The sequence below is a fragment of the Acomys russatus genome, chromosome 2 (assembly GCF_903995435.1).
Source record: "Acomys russatus chromosome 2, mAcoRus1.1, whole genome shotgun sequence".
NCBI classification, from domain to species: domain Eukaryota; kingdom Metazoa; phylum Chordata; class Mammalia; order Rodentia; family Muridae; genus Acomys; species Acomys russatus.
Window position 1 is genome coordinate 41,366,224 of NC_067138.1, and position 22,329 is coordinate 41,388,552.

General features: G+C 35.5%; 1 protein-coding gene across 1 annotated transcript in view; it reads left to right on the top strand.

The window, feature by feature from the left end:
• The window catches only part of Mmp16 (matrix metallopeptidase 16), a 243,938-nt gene that overhangs the window by 64,767 nt on the left and 156,842 nt on the right, over positions 1–22,329 (top strand). The gene's annotated exons all lie outside the window — the stretch shown is intronic.

Consider the following 22,329-nt stretch of genomic DNA (forward strand, 5'->3'; position numbering starts at 1 on the left):
CATTAATTTTTATCATATAATGTAGATGATTTATTACATAACTTTTAAATAGAAGTTGTATTGATGGATTGAATTGTAATGGTTATCTGATCATGTAGTTTTAACCATAACCCATCATTTCACCCTCACCTCTACCTCTGCCTCTGTCTCTGTCTGTCTCTCACTCTCTCTGTGAGAGCGTGTGTTTGTGCCCGTGTGTGAGTGTGTGCATGCATGTGTCTATGCAATATGTTTGACAAGCAGCAAATCCAGTTGAGGGGCTTGATGTGGTAGTTTCAGTATGGGAACTGGATTTGAGACTGTTTATGTACTTCAATGATGACAATTCTCCTGCACATCCTCTACCAACAGATATTAATTCATTTCTTGTGTGGGACCCAAGATTTAGTACTTTTCCAAGTTGACGTGATAATTTTAATGCATATTCATTTTGAGAGCACTGGAACCTTAACCATTGTGCTAAGAGAGAATAAGAGGTATAGGTGTTCATGGACAGCCGAACCTCCACTCGTACTTACATGTATCCATACCTGACTACTGCAGATAAATTGGTAAATTATCTATTTAGAAGAGGGAAATCTAATATAAACTTTGTCTTATATTCACAAGTCTTGAGCTTGTCTCTTCTCTAAACTGCTACACCTAGATTTGGTACAGGGATTCTCTTTTTTCATTATCAGTCTCTCTATGCTTATATGCTCTATCTAGGGACGGCAGGAAAATGTTCTCATTAGAAGCTGTGCTTGTTTACTTTCTATCAAGTTGACATTTTTTTTTTTTTTTGGTCAATTGTATTACCTGTTTGTGTTTCTCTAGGTAGAAGACCCAAGACTGGCTAGTGTGGCACAGGATCTGATGGCTCTCACTTATTTACATACACTGAGGGCCTTATCTCATGATTCTGAAATTCATACAATAACCACTCATGTTATTTAAAGAATGAATAGAAGTACCTGACAGTGTGAAACATTCCTGGAATGTTCATTCTTCAGTTATCTCCAAATAGTCTACTAACAATATTACAATGTGTTATGAAAGTTTCTTCCATTGACATAAATAGTGTTCTGCATATATTTTGTGGAACTTTCAGAAATACAAGTTAATAAGATGAATATAATTGATTGTTCCATGAACTAAACTATGTCAATATGGCTTTTGGCTAATTAGAGCTTTTTAACATTTTTTTTTCTATTACTTGACTACTACTACTCTTTATCGCCAGAAGAACAACTTCCTTTAATTCTGTTTGATCTTGTAATAGTTTCAATAAAAGGGTGTCTAATCTGTTTAGAGGCATATAATAAAGAATGAAACATACTCAGGTTGAAACTTAATTTGATGAACAAAATTCAATGAATATTATTTTGTATGATTTTGGAAAGCAATATCTTTCATGATAATATTTTAGTTTTAATTGAACAGTGGAATTTTCTAGATTTTATTGACTTCTGGGTAAGAGAAATGCTATTTTGATTAAGCTTTAACAGGTGTCTCTTTGCACAATGTTTTTCCTAACTAACAAAAGCCATAAGTTCTTGCTTTCCTACTTTTCTATGGAAAACAGACCTCTCTGTGTTTTTAGTCTGTTGTACATGCTTAAGTCATTGACCAATACTATTCTAGATTCATAAAAGCTTTTATAGCTTTTGTTATTTATTAATGTAAAAGCTGGTCTTGCCAGTATTTCTCTTTCAGTAAATTTCTGCAGGAATTTCTTTGTTCAAAAATTGCTGTTACAGTAGACTAATTACATTGTTTTAAAACATCTTACCAATGGATTTGAGGTTCTGTGGAAGAAGCTTTAATGCAACCAGATTGGCTACTCTTGCGATGGCTAACTTCACTTGACAACTTCATGATATTTGAGTGGTAGTTCTTTGCTTTGGCCTGTGGAGGAATTATATTGATTAAGCTATTTGAAATAAGATATCTGGACACCGTAAGGTGTGGCACTATTCCCAAGACTTGGCTCCTGCATGCTATAGGGAGAAGAATGTAAGCTGAAACCAAGCATTGATCATTTTCTACTTCTTGGTTGTGGAGATAATGTGACTGGATCTCTGAAGCTCCTACAGTGTGGCTTCCTTGTCATTATAGGACATAGTGGGTAACATGGAGTGAAAAATGAGTCCTTTGATTCTAAAGTTGCTTCTGTCAGGGTATTTCCAAAACTACTGGAAGAGATACTAGCAATCTGCCCATTATTTTGCTTGTCACAGAGAGGTATTAAAATATTCTTTTGTTGAGGTCTGGATTGTCCTCCAGCCTCCAGTGAAACATTCTACATCCATGTTTACTTGATGGTCCTTGTGAATCATTGAGTTTCACAAAACAAAATAAACGTGGGCCTGGAAAGAGGCTCATGTGGAGGAGAAACATAAATGGGAGGGTGGGCATCAAGTAGTTAAGACTGAGTTATTGTTAAAGAATCGAAAATATTCATAAAAGCAAACACAAAATGCTACAGAAACCACGTTTAGTTCTGAAGCTACATTTAGTTCTTATATAGATGTATAGATATCACATCCAAAACAAAGTGAATTTTATGTTTAGATTTGGGTAACATTCTCAAAAAATCTTGTTGTGTATATACAAATATTCCAACCTCTTGCGGATCAATCTCTGACACTATTGGCCCAAAATAGTTTTGAGAAGTGATATGCAATCTATATTAGCAGAAAAATAACACAATTATATAAGTTTTTAACGTTAAAATAGTGTATCCTTTAATGTATCTCTATTCTTAAAATGATCTAAATATATGACCCCTCTAAAAATGTGTAAATACATGCACTTAATTGAAGTTGAACAAATTTTTTGATAGATTCAGTTTTCCCAGTGGACCTTGTTACTTAAAACAAACAGAAACACAAAAACCTGTGCATTGTAGGAGAGCCTTCTCAAACACAAATAGACATGAAAATACCCATATGTACACATAAGAATTGTTTGCTAAATTGACTCTTTATCTGATTGAACTAGCAACATCAGAATATCATAAAATATTATGATCAATATATTATCTTTGATGGCTAATTTTGGTTGTTAGTCCAATGCTCCTGGAAGGGAGAACCTCAGTTGTGTGCCTGCCTCTATCAGAGCTGTCATTGTGTCAGACCTGGGCAGTTAGGTCTGGGCCATATAAGAAAGCAAACTGAACAAGCCACAGAAAGCACACTAGACAGTAAAGCTCCTCCATGGTGTCTGCTTTCACTCCTGCTTCCAGTTCTTGCCTTTATGTCCTGCTCTGGCTTCCCTTCACAATACACTGCAATCTGTTGGAGGAGATGACCCCCTTCCTCTCCAAGTTGCTTTTACTCAGTGCTTTTTCACAAGGAAAATGAAGAAAACAAGGAAAATAGCCTAGGCAAAAATGAACATCCTTATGATTCTCTCATCTGTATAATGTTCATCTAGTATTCCATTGTAATATACCAGAACACTTCACACAAAGATTTCATTAAAAGTGGCCATTGTCATACTTTAAAGTTTGCTGCAATCCATGACTTTTAAAAATAAAATCTTATTCATGATGTGAATGTGGTATTTTGAAATTAAATATTGTGATTATGTGATATTTAAATATATATATATACATATATATATTTCTTTTTTTTAATTCTTTTTTTTTATTAAATATTTTATTTAATTTTAATTAATGTCCATTGGTGTGGGAATGTCAGATCTTGGAGTTACAGACAGTTGTGAGCTGCCATGTGGGTGCTGGGAATTGAACCCAGGTCCTTTGGAAGAGCAGGCAGTGCTCTTAACCACTGAGCCATCTCTCCAGCCCTTATATATATTTCTTACATATTATACATCAAAAGATGGATTCTTAACCAGGCACAGTGATGCACACCTTTAATCCTAGCACTCAGAAAGGCAGAGGCCGGCTGATATCTGTGAGTCCAAGGCCAACAATTGAATGCAGCATAGCCAATGCTACACAGATAAGTCCTGTCTCAAAAACCACCAACAGCAAAAGATGGACTCTTTATTCTGTAATTGCCCAAATTACAAAACTCTCTCTCTCTCTCTCTCTCTCTCTCTCTCTCTCTCTCTCTCTCTCTCTCTCTCTCTCTCTCTCTCTCTCTCTCTCTCTCTGTGCCTGTAGGTGTTGTGTCTGTGTGTCTGTGGTATATGTGTGTGTCTGTGGTATATGTGTTTGTCTGTGTATTATGTATAAATAGTGTGTATATGCATGTACAGTGCACATGTCCTGTGCATGTGTTTGTGTCTGTATGTGCAGCGTGTGTGGGGGATGTGGGGTGTGTAGAGTGGGTGTGTTTTTGTGCATGTGGGGTGTATGTGTTCTGGATGTGGTGAGTGCATGTGCAGGTGGGGGTGGCACGTGGAGGGGTGTAGTGTTGTGTTTGTGCTTCTGTGTGAGGTTGTGAGAGGTGTGTTGTGTGTCTATAAGTTGTATGTGCATGTGTGTGGGAGGATGTTCTGTGCTAGGGTATGTTTGTAGACGTCAGGGACAACTGGCAGTAGTTTTTCTATTCTCCACCATTTGAATTCTGGGTTCAAAATGAGGTCATTAAACATGGAAACAAGATCCTTTACTCATTGACCTATCTTATGAGTCCTGATTGTCAAAATGTCACAAGTCACTTATGAACACAATTTTGTCATGCATAAAAGCAGATTATGCTGTTTTAAAGGTAATATGAAAGAAAACCATTATTTTTAACATATTTTCCTGGGTGAGGCAATAATAGAACAGAGGAGTCTTGGTATAACGTATTTCAGGCCATATGACTATCACATTTTTCCTAAAATGTGCATAAATTTATTAACATATAGATATAAAAATTGGAACAATGTCAGTGATGTACTTATTCACAGTTCTAAAGTCATTGGAAACTTTCAGCATATTCTGGTAAGAGGCCTTTCCCTTATTCATAAATGTTACTCCTCATTGTTCTTTCTTACACATTACAATTTGCTAGGGTGACATAGCTACTTCTTTGAGGACACCAGTCTCATTCATGAGGTCTCTCACCCAAGTCATCTAAGATTTCATCTTCTAGCAGCACCATACTGATGGTTAGCTTCCAACACATGACCCTGGAAAGAACAAAAGTCTACTCCATCACATAGAGCTTAAATGTTTAATTGTGGATGAAAATAGGCTCCAGAACATCAACATTCTAGTGATCACTGTAGTGTGACTTGAAGCGGAGTTACTGCCTCTTTTCCCCCCAGCAGAAACAAGATGGGGTTTGGGAATTATAGCCTAGCCTGTTTCTAATATACAATAACAACCTGGTCTGTTCTTCAGCCTTGATTTGTAAAGGGACATGCTACCAAATCATTCTTTTCTTTTCTTATCAGTTAGATAAGAAGTTGAAATTTAACTGGTAGCTAATCCTATATTTTCTCTTTAAACAAGTTATGTGGCAAAGTGACATAGAAGGTTTACTAAGGGTAACATTTAGGGTTTATTTGGTAAGCATGATTTTCTCATGCTGTGCTCTCCATTGGCGTACGTTGGTAATGCATACCATCTCTCCCAAAGTTACAGCTTGTGAGTGCCACGCTGTCTTTGCCTTTCAGTCCACCACCATTTAACCAGTAATTGCATACTACTTATGCTGAACACAATAATATTTTCAGCCATTTAGGCCCACAACGATGTGTCACAACAGTCCTGTGGAACCAATGATAGAAGTATTTTAGTTAACTCCGCTCAGAGTACTTCAAAAAAATCTTTCATTCCACGCAATTCTGACACTCCTCCTTTCGTGGCCTGCCTTGAGAAATCTGAGTCTATTGATGTGTTTCTGGCTTCCCACGGAGCCGCTCCAATGCTCAAGCTTTTCTCTCTGCCCTTACAGAAGAGGCCTTGTGAAAAAGGCAAGCTTGGGTGTCAGAATAGGATAGTGCTATGATCTATATGCTTTTCGCATAATGCATCCACACAGCTGTCTACATGGAATGTCTCACATACCAAGAACTCTGAGGTCATCATGTTGGGTGAGAAATTAAAAATACACAGGATATTAACAATGGGGATTATCTTATACAGTTCTACAACTATCTTCTAATGAGAACAGACTTGTATAGTAAAAAACATCTAATATAGAATCAAACACTGAGTTGAAAGTTGTTTCATTGATTCTGAAGATAAATACTTTATTGATATATTTGGGAGTTTCATTTCTTTTTGTTATGTTTTTATTTTTTATTTTTTTTCAAAATAATTTTTTATTAATTTATTCCCTTTTTTTAATTCTTTTAATTTTTTTTATTAATTTATTCTTGTTACATCTCAATGTTTATCCCATCCCTTGTATCCTCCCATTCTTCCCTCCCACCCCCCTTTTTCCCCTTATTCTCCTCCCCTTTGACTGTTCTTGAGGGGGATTACCGCCCCTGTGTATGCTCATAGGGTATCAAGTCTCTTCTTGGCAACCTGCTGTCCTTCCTCTGAGTGCCACCAGGTCTCCCTCTCCAGGGGACATGGTCAAATGTGAGGCACCAGAGTATGTGAGAAAGTCATATCCCACTCTCCACTCAACTGTGGAGAATGTCCTGTCCATTGGCTAGATCTGGGTAGGGGCTTAAAGTTTACTGCCTGTATTGTCCTTGGTTGGTGCCTTAGTTTGTGTGGGACCCCTGGGCCCAAATCTGCCTATCATAATGTTCTACTTGTAGGTTTCTAGGACCCTCTGGATCCTTCTACTTTGCTATTCTCCCATGCTTCTCTCATTTAGAGTCCCAATAGGATGTCCTCCCCTCTGTCCCAATTTCCTGGTAAGTGAAGGCTTTCGTGGGACATGCCCCTTGGGCTAGTATGCAGATACAAGTGAGTATATACCATTTAAGTCTTTCTGCTTCTGAGTTAACTCACTCATTATGATCATTTCTAGCAAAATCCATTTATCCACAAATTTCTGGAATTTCTTGTTTTTAATAGCTGAGTAGTATTCCATAGTGTATATGTACCACAGTTTCTTTATCCATTCTTTTACTGATGGACACTTAGGCTGTTTCCATGTTCTGGCTATTATGAATAAGGCTGCTATGAACATGGTTGAGCAAAGTTTCTTGTTGTGTGCTGGAGCATCTTCTGGGTATATTCCAAGGAGTGGAATAGCTGGGTCTTGAGGAAGCCCTATTCCCATTTTACTCCTTCATTGCTGGTGGGAATGCAAACTAGTATATTCTTGTTACATCTCAATGGTTATCCCATCCCTTGTATCTTCCCATTCTTCCCTCTCTTCCATTGTCCCCTTACTCCCCTCCCCTATGACTGTGCCTGAGGGGGACTTCCTCCCCCTTTATATGCTCATAGGGTATCAAGTCTCTTCTTGGTAGCCAGCCAAGGACAATACAGGCTGCAAACTTCAAACCTCTACCCAGATCTAGCCAATGGACAGGAAATTCTCCACAGTTGAGTGGAGAGTTGGGTATGACTTTCACACATACTCTGGTGCCTCATATTTGACATGTCCCCTGGAGGGGGAGACCTGGTGGCACTCAGAGGGAGTTTCATTTCTTATGTATTGAGGAGATGTACAAATAATGCCAACCAAGGCTTGGAAAATTAATGGTTAATAATATTACTATTCATTCCAAAGCTTTATCTTATATAATTTTGTTCATAACTATAAAATTTATAAAGATGAATATAATCATTATAAAAGGAAATTATTAGCCAAAGCTGTGAGCCAGTATTTCCTTTCTGAAAGTCACCTAGCCATTCTCTGTCTTGGTTTCCATATATTGATGGCATAGTGTTTGGTTTAGGACCAAGTCAGTTAAGGGATATAAAATTGAAATAGTACATGATTCACTGAAAAAAATGTTCAGAACCTACTGGCAGAAAATATTAGAGAAATTAGTATAGCTACGATCTTTATTCACGATTATGAAGAAAAAGTAATGATTACTGTGGTCTAAGGAGACATGGGCCCATTTGTATTTTGCAGTATGTTACTCTTCTTCCAATTGTCTTTGAGCCATATATAACCAGAGTTGGATAAGACTTACATACCCAAATCTGCTGATGCATTTCAGTCACAATTAAGACTCTATAGGTAAAATAATGGTGAGATTTGGTATTTTCAGTGTAGCCTAAGTTTTAATTTTTTATACAATGCTAGCTAACCTGGGCTGCTCTTCACTCTTGGTTTGCAAAAGGGCAAGTTAGCAAATCATCCTTTTCTTGTTTTGTTTTAATTAAAATTGCATTTAAAAATTATAAACTATAACAAAATGACATTTTTGTTTTCTTACAAGGAAGCTTCAGTGAAGGATGCAAGGCTTAGTCCTCAGAAGGGAACTGGGGCTGCTCAGAAGTCTGCTTCTGAGTACAATGTGGCTTCAGGACAGAGAATCATTTGTGGTTTACTGGCAATTACTTCTTGTTGTGAGCAAAATGAACACTATCCACTTTGATATTCTAGGCTCTTTACCAGAATTTTTAGAAAGTTAAAAAAAATTACTATTTTTGGTGTCAATAAAAGAAACTGGTTAATTTATTTTCATGAAATAAAAAGGTGTAGCCATCTCTTACTATGCTTTCCCTTGAGTAACAGTGGTTCAAATGTTTGACTGTAAGAAGATATTTCTATCAATCCAAGATGCTGAGCTCCACATTATTTTCAACAGTTATCCTGAGGGCTGCTACTAGAAAGCAGGTCATTTCTCATCTCCTCTGAGATGTTGTCCAAATCAAACAAAGATGAAATATGTCATACATTATTTAACATGCAACACATACACACGTACATACACACAGACACAGACACACACACACAACCCTGTTTAGTAAGTGATTTTCCTCTCTGCTGAAAGATCCAGGCCTTCTTCCAAATATTAACATAAAAAACCCGGCATCAGCAGAAAACAAGCAATTATTTAAGCAACTCCACAGCAGATAGGAAGATTCTCGACCCAAATGTAATTTGAAGCCTTTGCCATCTCATTTTGTCTTCCTCCCAGATTTACTGCAACATTTTCCTCAGGGAGTCAAGCTGACTGGAAACAAATTTAGGAGAACATATATGACATGAAATAAATGATTTCAATGTTATGACTGTCCAGTGCTTCTGTCTTAATAATTGCTAATAGAGCCATGGAGAGGGTGAAGGAAGGAACTCATAGATATTTCTGGCAGCCTTTTGCATCCACGTTAACTTTCCCACTTCCTACTGGTCGCTGACAAGAATGGAGATCTCAGTAAAATGCATCTTTCCCATAGAATGTCTTCTAGGTCAGTCTAGACAGACTGGTTTCTATTGACACTCAATCCAAATACAAACATTCTCAGCAACCATATATTACCTCGGGGATATTTTTATCACTCTAGTGTATAATTTACTTATGTGGCAACATTCATTCTGTGTCATATTCTGTAAGTTTAATGTCAAGATTGAGGATCAGATAAATGACTTGTTGAAATTCTCCAGAATGTAACAAACTGAAAATCACATGTGTTAGTCCATTGAATATAGACTTTTGAGATTAGAGAACCTTTGTTTTTAGATGGGTGCATGACTATCTAATCTAGGCAAAGCAAGGCTACATTTAGTAAGATACCCAATCAACATTGTAAACAAATACCAGACATTTGCAATGTATTTTATTTTCTCTTATGTAGCAATTTTAGGATTAACTGCTCCCCACTAAAGAACTTGAGGCAAAATACTGTGAAATTTTTAAGTAAAGTACTTAAATTTAGGGTACTGTGATTCTCCTTGCTCAAGATGGAGTGGAACACTTAAAATCCAGGAGTGCTATTTTTATTCAGAATACATTCAAACCATCAGTTTACGCTGCCATGTGGCATTCAAATGAAGAGTTTTCTCTGCTTGTGTGGGTTTTACATAGACCATTTAATAATAGTGTACTTCGGTGGTTCTGTTTCCTCTGCAATTCGTGAATCCTTGTTTTAAAGGTCTCTAACAAGTAGGCTGGACCGTAGTTATTTGCATTGAGAGTCCACATAAGGAAAACATATAGAATTTTGTGGACAATATTGTTTTTCTTAAAATATCTCTTTGTACACTTTAATTGGTACCCGAAAGTAATTGCAAAGGATATTATTGATAATGTGTGACTTCATTTCAGGATCTTCTCATGAGCTAATATTTTCATCTTTATATTTTGTGGAAACACATTACATATGCTTCCTCATAGCTTAAATTAACACTATGAAGTTGCCAGTGGCATTAATTTGAAATGTTTACACATTTGTTCTTATTTGAGTAAAATTTACATTAAGGTCCAATTTCTCCAAGTGAATATTTAACAATAAATGCTTAAAGTTTCCAGGATGAGACAAATTTTTGTTACTATTATAACTAACAGAGAAGTTTTAAATGTTCCTTATTTTAAAACAAAAATGGCAACAAACAAACAAACAAAAATCTTCTATGTGCCACTTCTGTTCAAAAATTGGAAAATATTTTTAAAAAATTAGTATCATAGTTTATTTTATAAGCTAGCCTTTTTCTTATAAAATTCAATTTTATGTAGTACCATGATGCTACTCATTGCAGTTAAGAATTAGAATTGTCTTGTTTTAATATTTTTTATTTAGAAAATTAAAAACTCATTCTTTTACTCATTAAAATATGTTGAACACATACACATACAATTTTTGAGTCATTATTCCATTATCAAAGGTTTCACAGTATTGTCTGTTTCCGATTTTAGAGTCAAAGAGTCCAGTAAAGGGTAAATAATTACAGTTACTGAGTTAAGTACAGAAGAATCACTCAAGCAAGAGAATCATAAAATTTCTTTCTGAGTGTTAATACCTTAACTGTGTTGGGGGAGGGGGTAGAGAGGGGACTCCCTCTTACATGAACTCTAGTGCCTACAATTTAATCACTGTCACTTGGCAGGGCAGCCTTGTAGCACACAGAGGAAGGGGATGAAGGCTACCCAGATGAGACCTGATAGACTGTGATCAGATGGAGGGAGAGAAGTATCCCTTCCCCTGCCATCAGAGGTCTAACTGAGGAGGATATCTATCTATCTATCTATCTATCTATCTATCTATCTATTTATCTATCTATCATCTATCTATCCATCTATCTATGTATCTATCTATCTATCATCTATCTATCTATTTATCTATCATCTATCTATCTATCTATCTATCTATCTATCTATCTATCTATCATCTATTTATCTACATACCTAACAATGTATCTACCTACTTATTTTGTAAGACAAGAATATCAGGCATTTGATAATAAGAAAGAGAACCTATGAAACTATAGAAAAGTAAAACAACATACCAAATACCTACATTTAGGTATGGGGCTATAAAGAATTCAAGAATACTCAAGCATTCGTAAAACAATTGTATGATAGGCGAACTTTTAGAACAAAGAAATAAGTATACATATTATCATCAATTGATTTTCAGCACTTAAAACATATAATGAGGAAAGTGTCTTTTCTTTAGTAAATGGTGCCAGAAAAATGGATATCTATGCACATAAAAATGAAAGGAGATCTTAGACATCATAGAAATAAGTAAAATTAAAATAAATGTAATCTTTAGACATAATGTGTGAAATTATGAAAGTGCAATAGAAAACATAAGAGAAAATCCCCATGCATTGATCTAAAGAAAGAGTTTATGTCTGGTCTCTGTAGCACAGTAACCAAAAATAAATAAATAAATAAATAGATAAATAAATAAGTAAACAAACAAACAAATAAAATAAAAGCAGTGGGAATATATCAAATTAAATGCTGCCAAACCAATGAACCAGCCAATAGAATTTCCTCAGCATCCTCAGTTGTCAAGGAAATACAAATAAAGGTCAAATGTGAAATAATGCCATACCTTAAAACAGGCAGTATGGAAAAGAAAATGAAATTACAAGTGTTAGTGAAGCTGTATGTAAAGAAAACCAACCCGTGAACACTCTTAGCAAGGATACAACTGAATTACTGCAATAATTATGGAAAACAATGTGTGAGATCTCGCAAACTCGAGTCTAAGAATGTCATATAATCTAGCCATCTAAATGATGTTTATGGTACCAAATACTGTGAAGCCAAACTGCTAAAGATTTTTGCACTTCCATGCTCATTACAACACTATTTGAAATAGTCAAATTGTAGACTCATCTAAATATATATACCAACTGATGACAAGATGTTATATACGCCTAGGTAAAGACTTTTTAGACTTAAAACTATAGCAGAAATCCTATCATTTGAAACAACATGAAGCACACCATAAGATGAGATGTTAAATGAAATTAGCCAGACAAAAAGACATATACAAACAACTTTACATTGTATAGTGACAAGTGACACAAAATGTCATTGAATTAGACTAAAACACGTTAACCCATGGGTTCTGTTTTATGTCATAAGGGTTAGAGATAATAACACGTTAATTTAAATTTAAAACATTACTTGTAGAATAGAGTTTGAGTCATTACCACTAAAATACCTCCCACAAATTGACTTAGAACAAATACCTTTTTTTAGTCATTATACAAAGCACTTATGATGTTCTACAACATGAAAATATTTTTCTTTTCACTTAGATATAACTACAAAAAGAAATGAGAATCATTTTATTCTTTATTCTATCATGTTAAGTTCTGCCTAGGTAATCTCATTGACTTAAAAAAAAACCACTGATAGTTTCATAGATCTGTTGGTTGTTATCAATAAGTCACTGCTTTTGGACCTCAAAGTTAGCTGCAATGAATCAAAATAATTTTATGTAGTACCAATTTGTTATTTCTGACAGTGTTGTAACTTAGAATAAAACTATGGCAAGAAAAAATATTGGAAAATTAGTTTAAATCGTAGTTAAAAGTAATTACTATTTTCCCCCTGAGTCCAACCTTGTTTTCTTCTTTAAACAAGACCAATAATAATTTATAACCAACTTCCACTGAAAATAACCCTCTAAAGCCCAAGAAATAAACAAAAAGACCTACCAAACACCCTTAAAGGAAATGGGGTGTGATTCTCTTAAGGTTTCTTTCATCTGATTTAGGAGGAATAATACCTTCTTAGGGGCCCAAACAAATTGGGGAAATGGTTAAACAAGATAAGAATAGCATTTTGGTTCAGTTTCTAAATGTTGAGAAAGTCCAGGCTTGATTAGAGTTCTTTGTGGGACAGTCTGAAATGCTGGACCAATTGGGATCCGAAGATTGCTTTGAGGGTGTCCTGGGAGCTGTCTTGTCCTGATGAGGAACAGCAACTGAAGCACTTGGTGCTGGAACATGAAAGATGCAGGATGCCAGTGTCCAGCATGCTGAAAAGAATGAATCCTGTGAGATCTGAGGAAATGTCAATTTCTGGTTCTTTTGTTCTGAAAACATATAATTTCTCACAAGAAGTATACAGTTTTAAAATTATAAATGTATAAGGTGTGCGTGATGCCCAGAACAATTAACGCTGGTTCTCTGCTCTTAGTATGAGCAGAAAAAATACACATGTAAATCATCATTCATGCCAGGTAAAGAATGAAGCATTGTCTATGCTTAGACATTCATGACTAAGCCATTCTCAGGGCTAGTCCCATACAGTGGGATTAGCAATACACGTTACCTGTTTGTTCTGCAGTTTAAATTCTTCACATAATGGTTGTGTGCCCCTCCCTCATCCCTTGCCTATCCGCCCTCCTTCCCTCATGCCATCTGGATGCCCCTCTCCTTCCTCATGCCCTCTCACTCTCTTCCTTAGTCTCTAGAAAGGGCAGCACACCTCCCCTAACATCTGACCTCAGCGTAGCATGTCTCAATTGCCCTACCTGTTACCTATTCCTCTGTAGCCTGGAAAGGCTGCCTTGCCAGGGGGAAGTGTTCAAAGTTCTCTAGACAGAGTCCACGTCCGAAGTAGTCCTATTCTCCACATTTTGGGCCCCAGAAGGAGGCTGTACTACTACATCTGAGAAGAAGGTCTAGGTCTATTTCATAAATGATCCTTGGCTGATATATCAGTCTCTGTATTATAGTATAGTTATCCTGTATTATGTAGCTAGTATCCACTTATGAATGAGTATATGCCATGCGTGTCTTTTTGGATCTGGATTACCTCACTCAGGATGGTCTTTTCTAGTTCCATCCATTTGTCTGCATATTTCAAGATTTCTGTGATTTTAATAGCTGATTAATATTCCATTGTGTAAGTGTACCACAGTTTCTTTATCCATTCTTCAGTTGAGGGACATCTAGGTTGTTTCCAGACTCTGGCTATTATGAATAAAGCTGCTATGAACATAGTTGAGCAAATGTCCTTGTTGTATGGTGGACCATTTTTCAGGTATATTCACAGAGGTGGTATTGCTAGGTCTTGAGGTAGAATTATTCCCAGTTTCCTGAGAAAGCACCAGATTGGTTTCCAAAGTGGTCATACAAGTTTGCACTTCCACCAGCATTGGAGTAGTAGTGTTCCCCTTTCTCCAAATCCTCACCACCTGCGTGGTCCACGTGGGACACAGGTAGAGACCATACTGAAGGACCCTCTAGGCTTGCTAACACCTGAGACAATCAGGTGCCCAGAATACTGCACAAGAAGACTAGCAACAAAACTTAGAGCCGTATAATACCACTGGAAACCAGTGATCCTACCACAGCAAATCCTGGAGATAAGAACACCCACAAAGCGCAAGGAGAAGACTTTAAATCTGATGTGATGAAAGTGATATAAGCCTTGAAAGAAGAAATCACTCAAAGAAATACAGTTAGACCCATTCAAACAGATGAAGGAATTGAATAGATCCTATAAAAAACTACAGGAAAATACATCCAAAGTAATTCCTATTTTTTCTAGTCTATTTTTAGAAAAAATTGAGGTTGTAATTTATTACAATGTTTCTTATGCTCTTTTTCTTCCTCTGAGCCCTCCATCTACCCCTTTCTACTCAAGTTTAAACATGTTGTCTTTTTTACACTGCTATTACTTGCTTATCTGCATTTGCACATACATATATCTTTCCAAATATAGCCTCTTGCATTCTTATAGCTTTAATCATTTTTTTATTAATTTATTCTTGTTACATCTCAATGGTTAGCCCGTTCCTTGTATCCTCCCATTCTTCCCTCCCTCCCATTTTCCCCTTACTCCCCTCCCCTATGACTGTTCCTGAGGGGGATTTCCTCCCCCTGTATATGCTCATAGGGTATCAAGTATCTTCTTGGTAACCTATTATCCTTCCTCTGAGTGCCACCAGGTCTCCCACTCCAGGGGACATGGTCAAATATGAGGCACCAGAGTTCGTGTGAATGTCAGACCCCACTCTCCAGTCAAATGTGGAGAATGTTCTGTCCATTGGCGAGATCTGGGTAGAGGTTTAAAGTTTACCACCTGTGCTGTCCTTGGCTGGTCAAATGGTATATACTCACTTATATCTGCATACTAGCCCAAGGGGCATGTCCCATGAAAGCCTTCACTTACCAGGAAACTAGGACAGAGGGGAGGACATCCTATTGGGACTCTAGATGAGAGAAGCATGGGAGAATAGCAAAGTAGAAGGATCCAGAGGGTCCTAGAAACCTACAAGTATAGCTTTAATCTTACCTAAAGAGGTATTCATGAGAGAAGTTATAAATCATTAAAAGTCAATGAATCCTAGGCCACTTCATATCAATGCATATTGGTTAGATGAAATAGTATTTTGTTATTTTGGCTCATTGAACTGCTGCTCTGTAAAAGAGTTTATATTCCAGGTGCTCCATTAGCAAGATTTCTCTTTATACTGTTTATTTCAGGGGGTCTATACTGCCTCACTGTCATGGACTCATTCATAAATATCTTAATTCACAGACAGAAAAAGTTTTCCATGGTTCTGAACATGTGGGATGGACAGAGAGAGTTTTACACTTCTCTTGGCACATCTGTGGAAATACTTTTGATTTTTCTTTATATAAGGGTTTTTTTATTGCTCAAAATGATCATTAATGAAGTTAATTAAAACATTAGATTAGTGAAGAGAATTAATAAATATAGAATCAAGAATTTATATTATGATCCAGTGTACGACAAATACAAAAAAGAAAAACTCTCTTAGTATAGTACAAATGAAACTACTAGACGTCAGTTATTTTTCACCATTTATTCTGTAATTCAAAAATATGTAAAGGGACATTTATTGATATATGTATAGGAAATCAATGTGCCCTCATTGACTTAAATAATGTTAAACCATTCAAATCCCTTAGGTCCTTTAAACAGAACTTGTCAATAATTTCTCAGGCCAGAAAAATGCACACCCTCTTTCTGCACTACTGTTTTTTTGTATTCCTTCCAGTCACCTATCTTTTCCTGTATATATAACTTTTCTCTTTTTTAAGTAGTTTATTTAAATGATCAATATTTGGATTTAAGTTACACTATCAGACTGAAAGACTATAATTAGGAATTTGTACATATATATATACATATATATTCATGTAATAACAATTAGTAAAAACACAACAACAACAACAAAAAAAGCAAAACACATAACTAGGCCATAAGGAAAGAGGTGAGTGGTTTTATGAGAAAATATAGAGTGAGGAAATGGGAGGGATAAATGTAAATAAACTATAACCTTAAAATATTTTAAATATATATAAGATATATTTGAAAAAATAAAATATAATGTAAATACAACCCATATGACTATTGTAGCCCTCAAGATCTTAGAAATTATTTGATGGACATACACATTGAATGCTATAAATTATATTTTTATGTTTTAATTAACTTTTTCATAGATCATTCTTTCATTAAAAAAAAAAAGTGAAATGAGCAAGTATCTCTCAGAAATACTGAAAAGTGCATTAAGGTAGTTAAGAATCAGTGCGACATTTCATATAATGCACTTATTCTTCCCCAGTTTGGAAAGGTCGTCTTAAGTGTGATAATCCCATGAGCTATATGAGTAAATTATATGTTCCTGAGTAAACTGATCCTGTTGTCACTGGCTGTCTGTATGAGGCAAAGGAGAGCAAGGCTGATACTTCTTTGTGCAAGGAAAAATAAGCAAACAATCCAACCAAGCCATGTCTGAATCCTGGCAGTCAGGTTGTGTAAAATCTTTGCAACCCATGTAGGAGAAAATATTGGGTAGAACCTCATACTTTTATTATGCCTTTGTAATGCTGTGATTTTCAAAAATAGTTATCATTCAACCCTTAGTTCTAACTATGCTGTATTTGAAAGAGGAAAACCACAAGCTATCCCTCTGCCCTTCACTTACAAACGGTTCCTCTGATTGCTCCATATTCTTCCTGAGCTCCAGTGTTCTTATTGCTACACACACACACACAGACACACACAAACCTTGTCACTTTTAATCTTCTGCTTTGACAATACAATTTAATTTCTTGAGAATTTTGTAGTTTCCATATTATGTTGTTTTGTGATGGCACAATGAGGTTTTAATGTGTTTTCCCAATACTATCGACCATTAATGTTGAGCATGTAAGGTTAGCAGCTTTTGTTTCCGGGATATTTTGTAAAAATGGGAAGGTTTTTAAACATTTTGTGGTGGAAGTGTTTTGGTGCATGCTGTAAAGAAGGCAAGAGAGTTTGTGTCTGAATCCATTAAGTTTTATAAAAGAAGAGGCTTATTACTAAATATAACCCTCAATTATTTTAGTCCATGTTTTAAGAAAGATATGGGAGTATAACCTGCTAGTTGTATTCATATTTATATTAGATGGAAAAGAATATTGCAATTCTTCTACCCAATGTTATTTTGTTCTGTTTTCCCATTTTCCTGAACAAATGAAAATTAATGGGATAGCTATGTAAATCATTATATTTAAAATATTTCTCATTAAGGACTTGAGTAATTTCATCATCTATCATGTATTTCACATTATAAGGATGACAGTTGATTTGTTTTTTCTTTCTTCTTTCTCTATAATTCTTTGGAATTTTCAAAAAACACAGACTAGACATTCATACTTTGGCGTGATGCAAAGTAAGCATAATTCATATTTACTTTGCTATAAGTATACTGCAAAGACAAAAGTTAAAAAACATTTGTGTATTTTATGCTAACCACTTAAAATAGTAAATTACTCCAAAATTTCTAATTTCCATTTTATCATAGTATTCTCTCATTCAGTAACAGAAACATTAACACCTTAAGCATTTAAAATGGTTACACAAATCAGTCTTGCATATGGAATAAATTGACTACAGAAATGAATATTCAAGACATTTTGAATGATCGGTGATATTTAGGTGGCATGGTGGTTTAGAGCATTGTTTGTCAAGTACACAAAGTATGGTAGAAAGAAAGCAGACTTACTTCCTATCCTGTATTCAACCTGGCTTTGTTGAACATAATGAATGTGCTTTCTGAAACAATTAATCACATTTTAATTAATTTCTGTCTGCAAGCTGCAGGAAGTGAATGCAACTTTAGGTTGATTGATGCATCAGTTTTGTTGAGAGAATGATGGGAATTCTGTTTCATATGTGATGTTACTGATAGCAATTAGTATGTGCAGCAAGTATACAAATTAATCCTAAGATATTGAAGTGGTCATAGAAGTAAAGGCACATACCAGCATTAACAACATGTTTTCCCTCAAAAATGAGAATAAAAATATTTTTACATAAAAATTTATATTTTTTACACACGTGTACAATAAACTACCTATAGCAAGAAGAACCACAAAACAATCAGGAATTATATTAATGTTACATTCATATTGTTTTGCTCATTTGTATTTACCAAACTTATAATGAACATCTTTCCTATCTTATTGGGTTAAAAATTAGGAAAGAAAATCCATATCTATCATGTCTCATCTCTATAACTTAAAATATCTATCTAGGTCTTAAAACATCTTAACTCCTAATCAACTATGCTTCATTTCAAGACTAAATAAACTATTTGCTCTTCAAACCCACCAGAGACATGAGAAGGAGTAAAATTTAATTACCTGAACGAACCGGTAGTGCAGGTTAGCAGCATCCAAAGTGAAAAAAAAGTCACATATAGTTTGCTGCCTGAACAGTCACCCAAAACTCTCTATAAGATTGGAGCATCATCTTCAGCCTTCTGGCCCAGTATATCTGAGAGGATATTATGAGGCAGGAACTATTGAGGACTTGCTCACCCTGTCTTGACAGTTTGGCCATCAACTCTGCATAAAACCAAGTTTTCCCATTTTTAAACAAAATTCTGTCTGTAGCAGAAATGAGGACATTTTGCCCATTGGCTGATTTACCACATTTGAAGCCATCTCAATAGAAGGGTTCACTGATACTCATTGTCTTCTTTGAGGTAGGCTGGGTGTTGCCAGAGTTAACATTTCTTATATTCAAAGAATATTTAAAATAATAAAAACATATTTAGATGCCATATTCTCTGTCTCTGACATTTTTGAAGATCTTATCTAGTTATTTTATCTTATCTATCTAAAGAATCATATGTATCTGTTAAACCTAGGATGTATATTCTTGTGATAAAAATAGACTAGTACTTGACATAATGATAATTTGATCAACTCATAATTAACTTGTATGACTTATTTTTCCTAAACAGTTTTCAACAGTGCTTTCAAAGTATTGGAAGTAAAGCTTGAATTATAATTGAGTTGTATGAGTACAGTACTTCATATTAGAATAGAAATATATACAATGTGTGTGAAGAATATTCTTAAATTTGACCTCTATACCAATGTATCAAAATTAAACTTATTTTGCATCAATATATAAAATCTGCACCAATGAATTAAAAATAACCTTGTGAGTAATATTTAAGGTATTAAGTTGTGGAGTAGATTCAATAATCTTCTATATGTCGTATCATCCCTATTTATTTCAATAGTCCCCCTTCTATCTTTTCAAATCCTATAAAGAACTACAGGTTGAAAAGCATTAACAGCCTTAGCCTCTTCAACAAACATTTGGCACTGTGCATATTCAGAGCTGTAGATTCAATTTTGAAAAGCTAAATTGTATATATGAATGTAATTACTAGTTGTGCAATGCTGAGAAAAACAGTGTGGTGCCTCTGCCTTTGTTTGTGTCTGTAAAAAGTGAGACAGTAAAGAGTTAAAGGTCCCTGTTGTGCTGGACATTCTGGCAGGACTTTTAGAGGCTTTAAAGAAGATGATCTTATAAGGAAACCAGGGTTACAGAACTTTAGCGGGATTACCAATTACCAGCAAGCTTCTTATGTAGTAATTTAAACTTAATTTATATATCAAATAATATATTGATGCTAATTTGTCTTAAGTACCATATAATGTGAGAAACTATGAAAGAGATAGATGAAGTAAAGATCGTAGAAGATGGGTTGGCATAAGAAGTAAGTTATCACTAGCTACCTAAGTGACTGAGGAAAGTGCATTTCATCTCAAGGACAGTGCACACTGCTAGAATGTAAGCGTGACATTTATATGCTCACTGCCCACTTTACCTGAGCCTTGTTCCACCACGATTCTGCCATGAACAGCTAATGTCAGGATTTATTGGTTAATGAGTAATTAATGTGCGTCAGTCACTAAAATAAACACATTACATTTACACACACACACACACACACACACACACACACACACACACACACCTGCACCTGTGCACATACGCACACAAGCACACAGACATAGACATACAGCTAGGGCACCAAGACCACATCACTAAAGTGTAAGTGGCAGAGTCTGACTCTTTCCCATCCTTGAGTTCTGCACTATGTGTTGAAACCCATCCTCCATACTGCCTTCTAGGCACGCTGCTCTGTTTCCTCAGCCTTATCTGTTCTGTTTCCTCTGCTTTTTCTGTTGTTCTATAGTTGCCACCTCTGACTTCCATCTCTGTACACATTTCTATCCTGTGACTTTCCTTGCATCTCAACTAAGTCTAGCTCAAGACTTAAAAGTTGGTGATTTAATTTACATCTATGTTATTCGAGCTGACGAGGTCAAAGGGTTTGAAGAAATATGTTCTGCTCAAGTATTTGTAAAATGTTACCTAACTTTGAAAAAAAATGTCTCTCTCTCTCTATATATATATATATATATTTTCACTTGGGAGTAAAAAATTTGATATATTTCTCATTAGTGTGTGTGTGTGTGTGTGTGTGTGTGTGTGTGTGAGAAATGATTTTTAATATTTCTATTCTGGAAGGATTGACAAATGTTCAAAAAGTAGAAGCTTTGTATTTAAGTGGAATTCCCCCTTGGTTCATGAGAGGTGTACACCCGAGGCTTGTACTTGAGTCATAGTTAAAGCATGACTGAGTCTGTATCTGAGCTTTATTTACTGTTGATTAGCTTCAATAATGTTTACATTTAACTTTAGTACTTGCAGAAAGACATTTAAACAATGGATGAATAATAAAGTCTGGGGCAATATATTTTGGGATTTGGAAAAGCTTCCTAGCATCTTTTTTCTATTAGACTTTGACCTTTTCTTCCTGCCCTTCTTTACAACTTGTCCCTTTTATTGAGTCTCTGTACTTAAAAGGACTAGCTCTAATTGAGTCTGTAAAGAAAGGTTAGAGACTAACCTTGATTTTCCTATATTTGTCCTCATATCTCTTGAAGTAAACAAAAGATCTGCTGGGGTTAAAAAGGGTGAAGTCAGAAAAGTGAGTTAAACGATTAAATTAAAAGCAGCCATTATTTAAAAAATAGTAAGTGCTGGGCAGACATGTGACACCCTGATCCATTAACACAAAAAGACCTTGGATTCCTCATTCCTCAGGCCAAATCTCTTCCGGGAATTATGGCTCAAAGAAGTCCATGTGTCCTGTTGGTTGCTATGCCACACTCCAGCCAGGATCCTTAGAATTTATTAAGTTGCCATGAACACAGGCGTTCCACAGTGTAGGTCTGTGGCATACTAGATTCCAGCTTTTATGTGAAATTCAGGTTTCAAGTGACAGGATTCAAGAAATCAGATAGATTAATTGTGTTTCTACATTTGTAGCTAGTGAAGTGAGCATACTTTTTCCTTCCATTTTCCTGGGGAGAGTATATGCTTTAGGAATGTGTTTGATATTGAATGCAAAAGTGTGAATCTTTTTTTTTGAGAGATTAAAATGCATCTAATGAAATGCTGAGTATCTTCTGTTGATAGCTTCTTTTTGTACATTTTTAAAAACTGAATGCTATTGCTTGCAAAGGTTAGTCCAAGATCATTTAAATTGCTGCATAATGCATGTCAAAGTACATCATTAGCTATAAGTAGAAGTATTAGGTTTTGATGCCAACTATATGGATTTAACAAATAAGTGATGATAACAACATCATCAATAACATTTCTACCTAGAGACCCAAGAAGAGGTTTGTTATGATATATGTTAAATATTTGTGCAAAGGAGCATGACTTTGCCTCACTTGAATTTTCTACATTGGGAACATGTGCAGCTGCAAA